This window comes from Eptatretus burgeri, chromosome 1 (assembly GCF_056783735.1).
Source record: "Eptatretus burgeri isolate ZD-2024b chromosome 1, Ebu_testis_v1, whole genome shotgun sequence".
In the NCBI taxonomy this organism is placed as follows: domain Eukaryota; kingdom Metazoa; phylum Chordata; class Myxini; order Myxiniformes; family Myxinidae; genus Eptatretus; species Eptatretus burgeri.
In genome coordinates this window covers 60,698,721-60,715,234 of record NC_140961.1, presented here as the reverse complement: position 1 = coordinate 60,715,234, position 16,514 = coordinate 60,698,721, and the positions used below count along the sequence as shown (strand labels likewise).

Here is a 16,514-nt window from a genome sequence, read left to right as displayed (position 1 = left end):
TTAAAGTTTTAGGTCAGAGATGCGATTTAACACAATTCTTGATGGATGCAATGAAGGCGAATTCAGAGAATGGAGAGAAGAAGCGCTGTAATAGTTGGATTTTTTAGGCAAGGAATGAAGGAGAGCTCGAAATGAGAGCAGTCTGTTAAAATAGCAGAAGAGTAGTGCATTATGAAACAGTAAAGAGTACCACATGTGTGAGAGAGGAAGATGAAGCATTATAATATCGTTTTTGTTGTTAATATTAATGTTTGCGAGAGTTTTCAACAGATTAGGTCATGGAAGTGTAGAAAAAAATCGAGGAAGAAGACCAGGAGGAAGATAAGAGGAAGAAGAAGCAGCAGAATCGGGAGAAGGTCAGCGTGTTATTGTTGTTGTTGGTTTTTTTTTTTTTTGAGATAAGAAAGAGATTAGTTGGGAGAATGGGGGATGCAAGGAAAGTGGGGAGGATGAAAATTGAAGGTAATGGGGAGGATATAAATTGAAGGTAATGGGGAGAAAAAAAAACAAACAAAAAAAAAACCGATCAAACACAGAGTGGAACGGGTGGGCCTCAAGCCTAGGCCAAGGCCTAGGCCTCAAACACCCGGTAAGAACGTCGACAAAAATGCTCACAAAATAGCACGATTTTTGAAACAAAACCGAACTTGGAACACACAGTAACATGTAGGTGAGAAAATTAAACAGTTAAAACTGGACAGATAACGACCGGAAACTTAACTTTGAGAACGTCAGCAGAGAGCCCTGAAGGAGACCTCTCGTTGCTCCAAACCCGGAACCGGAAGTCCTCAAATTTCTACATCATGCCTGCAACAATTCGCCTACTCCTCATGAAGGAAACATCGACATGGCGAAAATTTTGGGTAAAGTTTATTTGTATATTTATCCAATTTGTCTTGAACAGCTTTATGGTCGATCAGTGTGACAGTAAAACAACATTGTAGTCCAATTAAACTTGATTAATGAATCTGACAAATATAGGCCCATATAAAGACAACAGAGATGTGTTGCTTTCTGCTGCTCATGCAGGCAAGTTGACGTTGGCTGGCAAGCCTTTTGGAATGTTCTTGTGATAAGCCTGAGAAGTCTGTGTGTTCAAGTAGCACAGCCTTTGACTGTCAAATGTATTCTTTTTTGTTTTTTTAAGTGCATAGCTTGCTACATGCCTTTGTCCTGGTTCTTGGATGTCTGATATTTATGAAGGATGGACAAGTTTCAATAACACATTTATCCAATCATGTTCATAAATCACTATTTTAACCCAATTTTCTTCACCACTTGATATATTCGCTCCACAGATCAATCATTATAAGAGGTATTTGCACTGGTAATGCCTCATAGTTAAATCATGGCAAACTTGCAACAATTCCATAATTCTCATTTGAGTTAACATAATTTTATTCATTATATGCATGGAATTTTTGCCTGCATGAGTGGATAAAGTTTTGCTTGAGTTTTGCCTGCTTGAGTCGACATCCTCCTCTGATAAAACCCATGCTTGTTACTGAGCAACTGTGCCACCAAAGGGTTACACTGGGTGGTTTGCCATTGCCTTCGCAGCAGTAGTTTGGGCAGGAATTTGTCTTTAACATCCATCAACTAATGAAGACAGCATGCCTAGTTTGATGTCTATCTGAGGGATCATGCATACATGAATGATTCGCCCTATCTGCTAATCACCAATCAGGAGTTTTGGGAAATGGTTGTGACTTTAAACTTCACATTTATCCGAGAATCATCATTAAACCCTCTATGTGATCATCACACTTGATAACGACAATTTGAGAGGGCAAAAGGATTGCCTATAACAAGTTAGCAATTTACTGATCACTCTTTACCAGAGTTCCAGTGGATGTTATAAATTCTCATTCATCACAGGGTACCAAAATCACACAAAACTACTTTACAAACCACTTTAAAATCATTACAAATCACATTTCTCCATTTTGATCACATTTTAAGTACAATGGTTACGAATCAAATCAAAATTTGGAAACGCGGTGTCTCTCAGGTCACCGAGCACAGCAAACAGACATTCCAATACGACGACTCCCCACTCCAGAACTGTGCCGCACTCCACCATCCACAGTGGAAAGTATAGAGGCTCCACAGGAATGTCACAGACGTGTGATATCAACACATATTTACCACCCCATAGCGTGTCCGAGTGCACTAACTCCTTTTCCATTTTCAGAAATAAAGCTTTGATGTTCACGAATGGGACTCTTACTTCAACGTCTATCCGAGGGACGGCACAAACATTTATGTCCTTCCCTGCTTACAATACACAGAGATTCCAGTTTATAGCTAAGCTGAGATTCAAGCACGCACTCAGTGGAGAGTGTTGGCCAATATGGGGAAATAATCTGTGACCTTTGCGTTATCAGCACCAAGCTAAAGTGGCCACCAAGCCAAAGTGGCCTCGAGACTTAACGTGTTACCCCCAGACTATAATGTATGCATTATTATTATTGTTCTATAACAGATATTCAAATGATTCACCTCTGACACCATCTATTTGTTATGTATTCAACATACAGTGTTCAAAGGCAAAATAGCATACAAATTTATCTCACAGTGAGAAAGCCTGAGCTTTAATTCATTCTGACTCCCACGGATTAACCACAGCACAAGTGAGGGATTCCCACACGGAGCATACACAACATTCCATTTGTGCTTCATCTTGCTATTCTCAAGGCATAACGTGATTCATGACTCAAGACACACTAAAATTGCTTACCCAGTTGTGAGAATATTCAAAACTGCACCGAGACAAATGTGCACATATCTGAGGATCATGCTTTAGTTGTTGCAATATAATTTCTAACAAGACATTCAACTCAACATATGTAGGATTATGACATCGTACAGTAATCTTCAGTTCCTTGTAAAGTTCACAATCGCTTCTAATTCAGATGTTCACCAATATCGAATTCACACACACTACTTCTCTATCTGGTCTTAAAACACTCTCAACGGCATCCGCCCTGCACTTCAAAGAGACCGCACCACAATGCCAGGTCCCTGTTGTTCAATACAAGCCATAAACCCGAAGCTGCAACGACGTATGAGGAATCTGACATAAACGTACCTCCTCTGATATAATCAGCAGTGCATCTTGCCTCATTCAGAGTCTTCACAGTGTACGGTGACGACCAATCCTTATCTCCACTTTCCATGCGTATTCATAAGCTTCATAGTTCACAATAAACAACAAAGCACGTTTTATTCCAGTGAAATCTACTGAACTCGCACATGCTCCATTTCAACACTCGCTTACTTAATGTAAATAACTCAAATAATACAATACTTGGTACTCCATACTGATCAATGCAAATCAGTGCACATACAACTCAGATATAAATACAAACATATAAGAGTTCGATCCTTTTATATGAGAAAAAGAAATACAGTTTTTTCAACTTGTGCTGAAAAAATCAATAAATTTCACACTTTAGCTCTTCAGCTCAGTTTATCCCTCCAGGTTGGGACACCCAAATTATGTCCTTAACACAAAACTTAACATTTCCAATCATATAGGATTTACGAATCCGTAACACCTCCATGCAATAACAATGCAACTGTTTCAAGGCAAGCAAAACTACCAGCGAGCACATTGAATAAACAGAAAAATCAAAAATGTAACTCGACAAACATTCGTGACACTTATTCATTCTCCGCCTTGGGGACTTGAACCTCTTAACGAGCAGGGCCTCCAACCCTCTTCTGACAAGCCTCGAGCTCCCCTTCAGGGACTTCCAACCCCTTTTTTCCAAAACAAGCAGGGCCCCCAACCCTCTAATCTTAGACCTATCAGTAAAGGTTCTCCTTTGTTTACCTCTCCTATCAATGGATTACCACATTACTCATTTCGCTAAGAGATGCAGCATCCGATCTGAAGTAAGAGCAAACATTTTAGTTCATGGCCACTTGCTTGCTGTGATGCCAGACAGCGCTGTTTCCAGCCCTGCCGGGGGTTGTAGTCCCTGTTCAGGCGCCAAATTGTAGTGTAAAAGAACTCAATTTCCACACGATGGATCAGCATACAAAAACGAATCTTTAATTTAATATATACGGAGGAAGAACATTCAATGATTCAATGAAGCATTCAAATGAATAAGGGTAGGCTCACTGAAGATGAGATGGGATGCATCTGTGCATAAGAGAGAGCAGGTTTCTGTCAAAGAATTGCCAGGCTGAGTTAATATCATAGGCAATATATATGGGAGACCAGTCGTGAAGTGGGATGGCTGCTTGCAGTCCCTGCCAATCTGTCTGAGTGGCCTGCTAGACTCGGTGGCACTAGGGTGGCTCTCAGAGAATTGACAGAGAGAAAGGACAGAGTATAGAGCACATAAAAATAACCATAGGTTGGGGATATGAGTGCAAGCTTTGATGGGCCAAATGGCAGCATCTTCCATTGAAGTTCCTCATCTGGGAATCTTATATATTATTTCCGAGTTTGTGGTTTCGTGTCGCGCTATCTTCAACTTTGTTCTGCGCTCGAGTAACGTGATATTCGGCTTACATTATCTCAAAGACCATATGAGGTGCGTGGTACAAGAAAGTAAATAAAATGGTTCTGAAACAGTGAAATCGTATTCCACTTACTGCATTAAAGTAAAATTACTACTGATACTCTGCATCAGTTCCTTTCTCAACCACACCCACCCCAACATGTCGCGCAGAGCGCGGGTTATGCTAGTGTGTCATTATTCCCCTAGATCTTATTTTATTTTGTCAAAATAATTTGAAAAAAAATATTTAGAGTATAACATCTCTTTACTCAAGCATCTTGGATCTCACATTCTTCTCTCTGACCATCAGTGTGGCTTTTGCAAGGCAAGATCTACTGCTACTATCCATTCCTATATTTTGAATGTCTGGTCTTCTTCTGTGAAAGACTTTGGGGAATCCTTTGTTTTAGCCATTTATATCTCAAAGTGGCGTTAGTGGTGACCCATCCAGGGTTGTGCCCAATCTCCCAGAATGCTGCTTCGGCAACACCAACACTCTGCCTAGAGTATGGTCCCAATGGATGGATGGATGGATCTCTCAAAAGCTTTTGACAGAGTGTTGCATCAGGGTCTGATCTCCAAGGACCACTCTTTTGGCTTTCCTCCTTCACTCCTGCTTTCATAGCAAGCTTTCTCTCGAGCAATTCTGACTCCATAATTGTTGATAGTTTAACCTATCCTGCTTTCCCTACAAACCGGTGTGCCTCAGGGTTCTGTCTTGTCTCCTAAACACTTCCTTCTTTTATTCAATGATGTTCTTTCTTCTACAAATAATCAAAATGCATTTGTATGCTGACGACAAAACATTACATTCCTCTTCGTTTTTCACATCTGCTCCATATTCTCTTGCTCAATCTACTTGTTGGTTTATTGGGTAGTCAATCTAGACTACCCTTATTATCAGTATTTCCGTCGATATGTTTGTCAGTCTGTCTGTCTGAATGTATGTCTGTTTGGTCCAGTGCTCTGTTAATACAATGGCGATTTCGATGAAACTTGGTTGGTAGGTTCATACCATGACCTAGTTGTGTGCAAATGAGAACCATTGCTATGGACCCATGCGTTGCCGAGCAACGGACCTTTGAAATTTTCGAAAAAAAAATCTCAAAAATTAATTTTTTTGAAAATCAAAAATCGGGCGACGAGCGACTGTGGGCAGTACATTCAGCCATATTGTCAAAATTTTCCAGCTGTATCCTTCGACTTGATCGACTACCCACGTCTGCCTACTGGCTTGTCACAACTATCTCTACAAATTTGGATAGGATTTCTCAGTGGGGCAAATAGGAGAGGAGGAGATTGGGACCATACTCTGTGCAGAGCGTTGGTGCTGCTTAAGCAGTCTCCTTGGCTATTGAGCACAATCCTGGATGGGTCGCCACTCTGACACAGTATACCAGCATGCTGGCACTCATTTTGCCGACCTCGGAAGGATGACAAGCTGAGTTAACCCCACCTGGTATTAATTGAACAGCTGAGCGGGATTTGAACTCAGAACCCTAGGATCCAAAGCCTGCCACCCGAACCATTAAACCAACACCAGGCAGTGGGGCAAATGTAATCAAGTTAGGTTTAATGCTTCTAAAACTCAATTTATTCCAATTTCTCTGTCTAAAATTATTCTCACATTTCCCATCTCTTTGAATCCTCCACAATTTTACCAATCGATACAGTAAACACACTTGGTGTTACTGCAACATCAATTCTATCTTGGAAATCTCATCTTGTACAAGTTGATAAGTCTGCCTCTGAGAAACTGGGAGACCTGTTCAGATGTTGAAGATTTTTCTCTTCTGAAAAGTTGCTCTGATTATATAAATGATTGTTTTGTTCTTGTATGGAGTACTGCTCTCATATCTGGAGAGGTTCTATCTCTACATACTGTATTTACTTGACAGAGTTGAGTCAAAAGCAAGCTAACTTATCAACTCTTCCAATCTGACCACAAAACTCAACTTGCTTGAATTGCGCCACAGTGTGATAGTCCAGCAGCAATTTTTCATATGAGGCCAAATAAGGAAATTCATTCAACACCCCCTACAGAAAAGGTTTGACTTGACAGGGTGGTAGAATAGACCCTATAGAACACCTCCATGTAGTATGTGGTTTCAAATTGTGGTATCATTAAAATTCTACAGGCCATTATACATACCAAGGGTACTTACCAAGAGGGTCACTGTGGGCTAGCAAAATTTAGGGGGAGGGGTAACATAAATGTGAATATCTTTGTTTAGACTCAACCAATTTTCAATATTGAGGTATCATTGGCTTCGTATTATAATTCTCTATCAGAGTATGTACAGTTATTTGAAAATGGCCTTTGCCATAGCATAACCAAAGCTAAAATATCACACTAATTCAAACTTTCTCACATTTTTAATTGTGTTCTCATATGAAGGTGAACGGTTTTTCTCAATTACTACTGGTATGTATACATTTTGGAAATCAAACGCTTAAGAAAGTATTGTTCTGCAGAAATTCATATACATGCAGAGGCACGCATAAAGAAAACTGCAACTGTTATTTTTAGCGTTCGTCTTGTACTAGTGTATAGCAACACGGAAGTACATTAGTGAAAGCCGAGTATAATAGTTGCCTCTGGCAGCATGGAAGCTGCTCATTCATCATAGTGGATGATAATAGTTATCATGGTTGACACTGGGAGCTGTGCATGACAACACAGAGGCACATTACTGAGAGCGAATCATAATAGTTGTGTCTGGCAACAAGGAAGCACATTCGCCATGAAAGCATGAAGATGTCATCTGTTGTAACTTTTAGTCAGCGTCTTCTTCACCACTGGATTCATAGATTGTTCTTGGATTTTCACAACTTTCTTTGGCCATACATGCACATGTTTCTGTGCATGGCATGTGGTTGGTTCTGCATGTGCAGTCGGCTCGGCAACATAGAGACTTCTTGCAGTGACAGACAGTCAGCTCCAGAAGACCCCGTGGTGCTGGATCTTTGGTCATGAGCACAGGCTGCAGGGCACCATCCTGAATTTTCCAGCCATGTCCAGCTGCTGGTGGAAGGCTCTGTGTGGGCTCTAATGCTCTCTTCCATACATAAGCCTGGTATTTTCCTCGCTTCATATGTTGCTGTCAGCTGTTGAATGTCGGGGGGAGATTTTCATTTCTTTGTCCCTTTTGACAGAACTGCCAGTATCTCACATTGTTCACTTTCCTCCCAGCCCCCTTGGTTGTTGAGTACATTGCACATATGAAGGCTTCACATGCTTCTGAAGTGCTGTTGCTGAGCTCGGGTTCTTCTCCAAGCTGTCCCAGACTGGTCTGATGCTCTTTACTGTCAAGTAAGACATTGAAACCCTTTTTCTTGCCGAGTCCTGAGAGTGCACTGTTTGAATCGCACCCAGTGAGTGCGTGGAGCCGAGTAAAGCATTGCACAGCTCAGGTCCTAGTTTGTGTGCCAAGCTGTGGATAGGAATATACCTAGCTTTATCCTTGATTCCAGTCCGAAACCACAGCTCCCGACACTGGAGTTTTCTGTAGTGTGTGGTGCAGAGAACAGCCACATCTGTGTCAGGTGATTGAATCACAATCCTGTTGTGATAATGAGAGGCATGTTTTGCATGTAGCAATATTCGTTTGTCTGCCTCTTCATGATCTGACTTGAGGGGAACCAGTTCTTCGCAGTGCCCTCTGATGACTAGCACAGATTTCTGCGGGTTCTTGAAACCACCACCGATGACTAGGTGTTGACCAACAAGCAGAGTGTCTATCAAAACTCTTCTTTCATCTGATGAGTTGCTACATTCTGGTGTTGAAAACTCATCTTCATTTTCCTTTTCTGGTTTGGCAATAACCCAGCATAGTAGCCAGTAGAGACTGTCTGGTATCACAGATTTGGATTTTATCAGGGTTAGATCCATGATATTAGGTGGTCGGACTGATATGCCTTGGCATTCATTGATCTCCGACTTGATGAGTTTCGCAGTGTGGTACAGCAGACTCACCCTGTCGCAATCATCCATCGCTGTTGTGGGCTGTTTTCTTGGTACACCCATGGCTGTTGCAGTGTTACACTGATAGGCAGAGTTGATGACATCTTGAAGGGATATGGAGCTTGAGTACAAAAGCTCAGACTTACTAAGATCATATGGCTTATGGAAGACAATGTCATTTCCAAAGTGTTTCTTTAGTCGAAGTTTGAGTCGCTGGGTAGTGTAGCTGTCGACTGCCACTCCCTGTCCGCGCATAAAATGATTGTATCTGTCCAGAAGAATTGTCATATCAAAGGCCTTCCCACCATTCAGGTCAGAAGAGATATCTTCAGCCAATTGCTTGAATGCTGTATCGTAACAAGTTTCTTGTCTCCCTTCATGGAAGCCAGCATACTGCAGATTAGCTTTGCTAATGTATGAGGCATGGCAAGCTCTGTGGTATCTAGCTTCTGCTGCCACTAGATCGTTACTGACAGCACCAGTTGTCCGTAGCATGTCCTCATCGCCCTTTGCGGTCGCTGCTTGCACAATAGTTTCACAGGCTTGGAAAGTTCTGACCATGGTCATCTCCTTTACCCTTCTGTGTGTTTTCTTCTTGCAAAAGAGGCACAGAGTCCAGTCAATGGACGTTGACTGGGACCTGGATACCCTGGAGGTCTCCGTCAAACTTGTTTCAGATTGTATGCCAATCTTAGATTCTTCTGCTGGTGTCAGTGAGAATGCAGATCTTCTCCTCTGCATGTAACGCAGGTTTTCTTTGCTTGTCCATTTTTCGTAGCAATTTGAGTGCCATTTAACATCCACGGTTGCCAAACTGTCAAAATCTGATTTTAAACGTTCGTATACTTCATCTCATCAGAGTTCCAGTGCTGCAACAAGTGTCTGTATGGAGGTATCTCGGGCTTTCCTCAGTGTCTCGTTTGAGTCCATCTGACAAATTATGCACTTGTGAAAGTTAGTCAACTTCTGTCTCTTTACAGGTAAAAGTTGCACTACTGCCTGACTCTCTGAACTGGCCATTGCTTCAGTTGGCTAGTAGGATTCTTTCAGATGTTCAATCTGGAATGACACAGAAAAGCAACTATGTTAACCCACAGCCTCTTTTACCATCATTATTAACATGACATTTTTAAACTTTATTTTTGTAAACATCTCGTCCATAAGAAATTCATAAAAAATAGACTAACACAGCATTTTTTAGTCCAGCAGCATGAACCTGTGAAAAATTCAATTGTTCAACACCCACGACAGAAAAGTTTGACTTGACAATTTAGTATGCTCTAAAAGATGCCTAAATATTTTTTTAAAAGCTCATATTTGATTTGTTTGTGATTTTTACCTCTTGTGGTTGTACAGTTGAATGAATATCGACATTTCAATACATATTCTGAAAGAGAATTATAATACGAAGCCAATGATACCTCAATATTGAAAATTGGTTGAGTCTCGACAAAGATATTCACGTTTACGTTACCCCTCTCCTAAATTTTGCTAGCCCACAGTAACCCTCTTGGTAAGTACCCTTGGTATGTATAATGGCCTGTAGAATTTTAATGATACCACAATTTGAAACCACATACTACCTGGAGGTGTTCTATAGGGTCTATTTTACCACTCTGTCAAGTCAAACCTTTTCTGTAGGGAGTGTTGAACGATTTCATTTTTTTCAGGTCCTTGCTCCTGGACTATGAGCTCTTTATCTATTCTGTAGATATTACTTTGGCTTCTGCTCCAGAGAACTGGCTGCTTGTATACCTCCACCATTAGCTACACCACAAAATGATTGGCAAGCTACATTATCGCGTGGTTATCGTGTGGCCATTGGAAACTTAAGGTTGGGCCATTATGATGTTTGTTTCTTTCTCTTCACTGCTAAGCTTTGGAATTCTTGACCTTATCATGTCTTTCCTAATAGTTATAACTTGTCATTTTCAAAAGGTGGGTTTTCCAGTTTCTCAAAAACCCTGATGTTATTTTTCCTTCTCTTCAATTCACTATTTCTCCTTTTTTGTTTAATTTAAGGCCTGGCCTTGATGTGGACTACACAGTCTGTGACTGGAGCCTTCAACATAATTTTTTTCACAAAGTTCATCAATTAAAACAACTAGAAACACCTGTTTCCTTCAGGAGCAGTCTGGGGATGGGGAAATATAATGGGGGAGATGGCACAAATATAATTTGTGTTGTGGCTAATAATCACTGCTGTCTGCAGCAGGGGTCAGTAAACCACTCGCATTATGGCACTTGTACAGGCAAAAATTGTAAGTCGTCTTCACCCCTCCCATCCCAACCCCCGCCCCTCTTGCATGAAGTGATGCCTAATAGTCTGGCAGCCAAATGGGATTTTAGGAGTATTCCTGGAAATAAAGTATATACAATGTTTTTTGATTGATTTGGGTCATTGAGACCATAAATATTAACAATCCGCTTGATGACACCCTGTCACCATTAGGCAATTTTTCTAATTTGCATAAAACCAAGATTGCCGCCAGTGTTCCATTGAATATACTATAATTAAGATATGTCGGCTTCTAGAAGGGATTTTAAAACAATCTAAAATGTTTTAACGGGGCTTTAAGACATTAGGAACCCAATGGAATAACTTTTATTATGATTTGACAACTCCTTCATTTGCATAACTCCAAGATGGCCGCCGTCAAACCTCTCAGGAGACCGGTTTAATGTCACCACATTCTGGATACAATTTTGGATACATTTTAAATGATTTGTTTTAGTGTTTTGAAAAAATATAGGTCCTATATAATACATCTTATATTACAATTTAAATATATTAGCTTCATTTGCATATTCCAATATGGCCGTTGTCAATCTGTTAACATTTTGCTGTACTTTTGAATGACATGTCTAGTCGATAAGAAGCATGTACACTGCTTTATTCTTGGGTGACAGGGACTGCCCATGCTCTCGACACAGTTTTGTGTTGTATCCGTTTAACTCAGGACATGCATCACCAGGCGTAATGCCTTTGATAAAGGCAAAGTCATTTCCCTTAGCTCTCTCTTTTGCAATGACCTTGTTGGCCAAGAGCTTTAGAGGCAATACTACTCTCTTGGTAGCTTTCATGGGCATGTTTGGTTTCTTTGGTCCATTGTATCGTTGAATCTCCAGTTCATATTGAATTGGAGTTGGCATATCAGCTTTCTTCACACGGGGGATCGTTTGCTGCACAGCATCCTGTGATACAGATGTCTGTTGTGGCTGTCAGGAGTAGAGCTAAGGAATGTGTGGACAGCTTTCCATTTTGAAAAGATATGTCTGCATCAAAGTTGTCAGCAACTGCCTGCACTAACCCCACATGACAATCAGATAAACCAGTCAGACTGGTTTCTGTGATGGCTGCTACTGCGGCCAATTTCTTGAAGCGAAGAACTTCATCATATGAGCACGAGACTCCAAAATGAAGCAGTTGTTTTTGAGTCTTTCATAATCATACTTAGTGCAATCTGAAGCATTGTTGGGATGTTCCTGAGGCCTAAGTCACATTTGCCACGGCGGCCGTGGGGTCTCCAAAATCTACGGCCACAAGCAATTATACGTTGGCCGCAGTATTTCCACGGTCACACAATGTAGCAGTCACATATGTTTGTATTTTTCGGGGAGCCGCACGGCGTATTTAGAAATTGTGGAGACCGTAAATGTTGAGTTGCCGTACAGTCTTTGATTTGATGTCGCACGGTGACCTTAAGGGGGCCCTGCGGTGGCCATAGAATTTTCAAGGCAGACACAATGTAGCCTCAAGGTGCCCGCAAGGCAACCGCAGGGGGGCCCTAAGGTGAACGTGCGGCCAGACGGACTGTAACGAGTGGGTTCATTTTTTTTTTTTTTTACGGTTTTTTTTTCGGCTTGTTGAATTGCTCCAGCGAACGTAGAAATGAAAAAAGTTCTAACTCCGCGTTATAATTCCACGGCGACCCCTATGGCCTGTAAAACATAGCCAAATGGCGTAGGGCCACCCTGAGGCCACCGCAGAAACTCTGCGGCTGCTGCACGTTTCTGTCAATTCAGAGGGCGTACGACCGCTGTATCCTCGCCGTAGAGCAAATGTGACTTAGGCCTGAGCAAACTGGTAACGATATTGCCAATGAGTATTGCTGATAGAGTTTTGTCTAGTTTCGGCGATATTTTCGCTCGCAGATGAAATAGTGTGTCACTTACACAGTCTGCGGCACTGTCTTTGTCAATTTGAATGTCATAATGCCGTTTACTGTGCTCTACATCTTGGAGTTCTTGAATGATCTTCTTTCCCACACTGTTGATTGCACTATCTAGTTCACAATAGTCATCAGATGGAACCAGCTTTAGGAGACCCAAGGTTTTGCTTCAAAATACAATGAGGTTAGCTACGCTAGGAGATGATAGCACTAGAAGATCTTCACCAAAGTGATGTGAAAGTTGTTTCACCAATTGTTTTTGTGCCGTCAGTCTGGTACCCCCATTGTCTTCATACAACTGGAACAACTCTACAGAGTTCCAGATTTGACAAAGGTCTTGACTAAGTTTGGTAACAAGCGCATTGAAAGCATCATCATCTTGTCCAGCATGTGATACGCTTGCAGATGCATACTTGACCGATCTTTCGCCCAGGAATTTCGACATGCAATCAACATGGTAACGAGCATCGGCAGCATGCAAGTCACTGAGCGCTCCCAGGACACGTACTCTCACTTCGCTAGCCCAGCCATCATTTCGAGTGTCACATGTTTCAAGAATTAAGTCTTTGAATGATTTTGCACCACTACCTCGATCAGCGGTCCTGCATAAAACAGCACGTCTCCAGCGATCGGGGTGCTTTGGATCCTTTTCTATATTACACGGAAAGCCACAGAATATACAATGGTGCAGGAACTCAAAGTTAGATGCACCAGAACGTCGTTGTTTCTTTAATATACTTGCCGACTTCTGCGGTGGGATTCCTTTTCTTTTGAGGTGTCTATTTACCTGTTGTTGTGAAACATATGTCGATACAGTTTCTGTGACACTGAATCATAAGGTAACTGTTAGCGTCAAGTTTTTCTTGTAGCACCACATGTAGGCCATCATCATATTGTTTGCTACACTTGATGATTGTCTTTATTCTTGCACTCCCAGCAGAGCTCAAGTCTTTGGCACCAGGATCACATCCAAACTTCCACTTGAAATAGCACTCTTCTTCCTCCATATTTCTTTCACTGAAAATAGAATATATTACATGAGAAAAAACAACGAGACATTGAACTGTATACTCGTAGTGGTTTGCCACTACAACGTTGTAACATCTGTATATAATAACGTACTAGTATAATAATGCCTGGATAGTCCAGCAGCCAACTAGCTTAACCTGGAAGTGGAGTATATACAATTTTTTTTGGTTGATTTAGGTCACTGAGCCCAAAATTATAATTAGATAACGTGGCGACGTGAAACCGGTCTCCCGAGAGGTTTGACGGCGGCCATATTGGAATTATGCAAATGAAGGAGTTGTCAAATCATAATAAAAGTTATTCCATTGTGTTCCTCATGTCTTATAGCCCCGTTAAAACATTTTAGATTGTTTTAAAATCCCTTCTAGAAGCCGAGATATCTTAATTATAGTATATTCAATTGAACACTGGCGGCAATCTTGGTTTTATGCAAATTAGAAAAATTCCCAAAGGTGACAGGGTATCATCAAGCGGATTCTTATTATTTATGGACTCAGTGACCCAAATCGACCCAAAAACATTGTATATACTCCACTTCCAGGTTAAGCTAGTTGGCTACTGGACTATAATAATGTTGTGGTTTCCACCCGTTCCGGCGTGCAGACGACCGCTTTTAGCTAATTGCGGCCGCGTGCCCACCGGACGGGCAATCCGAGTCGCAGCTTTCGGATCAACGCCGAAATCCAGCTACGGGTGTGCTTTTAAGCACACCACAACCTTGTCAATACTCTACCCGCGCTACAGGGTCCTATCGCCGAATGGTCGATTTACCTAATTATAATTCGCGCGGGCAGACTACCAAAATATTGCACCTCAACAGGACCTGCTTGGAAACGAGCCGCTCTTAAGCAGTTCGCTCCATTTGCGATTTGCCGAGCGGTGTATTATCGCCAAGCCCCGTTGGACCCGATTAGCCCATCGGTATTAACAACCAGCTAATATTCCATACGTAATTACAGCAGCTCAATGGAGGAAGAGGACGAAACGAGCAGGTGAACATTCAAACAATGACATTTATTTGTCACGTATGCAGTCAATGAAGCAATGCAGATATACAAGCATGTATGGAATGCAATGAATGCAACGAATGGGGGTAGGGACAAGACACGAGCAAACCAAACACCTGCAACTGTATCTATTTATTATGTACACAATCACTTAAGCACAATTCTACTTGTGGACAAGGTGCCACCACTTTCATGCAAAGAAAACCCCAGGAAAGGAAAGGGTAAGAACAGGGCCCATAGGCCTTTAATGTTTGCGTAGCTGTGGAGACCGAAGGAGCTCCGTGAGACCGTGCTGGTTACCTGCCACCCTCGTGGTGACTCTCTGGGCGACCCTCGATGTTCCGTCAACACGGTAGTTGGTGTAACCGTGACTTGGTTGGCCCAGGCCCCGCCGTGCGGCCTGGTCGATCGGGCCTATCCGACGACGCCTCAGAGGAATGAAGGGCCTTTGCTCTTTCAAGAGTTGATACTCTTTTAGGAGCCGGCCCGTTCCTCGGCGTTTGCTCGGACTGTTCTGACGCTGGCTGGCGACTTCTCTCCGGCCATCTCCACCGACCCACAGTTTGGCACGGTACTGCAGGCTTGGCTGCGCTCCAGGCTTCGCTGCGCCCCGACGACCCCGACTGCCTTCCACTGGACTCGAACCTTGGTGCTCTCCACCCCGACTCCAGCTCGACTCCAGACCGACTCCGAACCCCGAGAGACTGCTCGCTTGGCGTTCCAGCACGCCTTTCTATGGAGTCCTGGGGTGAGATTGATCTTCCACCTTCGACCTCTCATCCCCCGCAAGCTCCGCCCCTTTTGACATTTTGATCCGATCTCGTCGTGAAACGCGAACATGCACAGACGTTGTAGGAATCATCCTTACCACGCGCGGACGTTGTGGAAATCATCGGCTCCCACCCCAACGAGGGAGTCCCCGCGTCTGTCGCGGAGATGCTGTTGTTGGGATTCGCCGTGGCTGGCGAAAAGATGGCGGCGCAATGGAGATGAAGGTGAGGCGATGTTGTTCGTTTGTGGAAATGTTTGTTGAGGAGATGGTGAGATGTCATGGTTGGCGCTGTGTTGGGGATGGCGTGGTTGTAGAGATGCGGTTGTGGTTGTTGAGATGCTGAGTGGTTGTTGAGATGTGGTTGTTCCAAAATAAAGACAGCAAAATAATAATACTACCTCAAAGATCACAGCCCAGTTCTACAAATAATTGCCCTTGAGACATCGGTGGAGAAATCTAATCTGAACACACACTTATCAACATAACTGATCTCTGGGAAACCTGAATGGTGTTTTGTGAATTTCCACATCCGTAACATATATGTATATATATATATATATATATATATATATATATATATATATATATATATATATATATATATATATATATATATATATATATATATATATATATATATATATTAAAACCTGTCAGTATGTATGTAAAAAAAAAATTTTTTTTTTTTTTTTTTTTTGTGTGTGTGTGTCCCTCGAAAACTAAAATAAGATATAAGATAATGTACGTGTGTGTGATTAATTTGTTAAAAAATTGGTGCCCCTTAATATGAACTTTTCGAGAGCAATACCTGATTCCTCCTAAGAACACAAGGGTAGTACAGCACACACACGATATTTTTTTTGAATGTACCTTATTTTCTATTATCTGGCATTTTCCACAAGCCATGGAATGGCCATTCTTTTCTATTGTTTGGCATTTTCTACAAGCTATGCAATGTCCCTTCTTTTCTATAGTTTGCCACGTGGCACATACCATTACAAAGGAGCCTTTTCTATGCCCCAAGCATTTTTCCCAATAATTACACTCTAACAG

The 16,514-nt window shown here is 42.0% G+C and overlaps 1 protein-coding gene across 4 annotated transcripts in view; it reads left to right on the top strand.

Moving 5' to 3' along the window:
• DNAI2 (dynein axonemal intermediate chain 2) overlaps positions 1–16,514 on the top strand; it is a 207,037-nt gene that overhangs the window by 173,745 nt on the left and 16,778 nt on the right. The gene's annotated exons all lie outside the window — the stretch shown is intronic.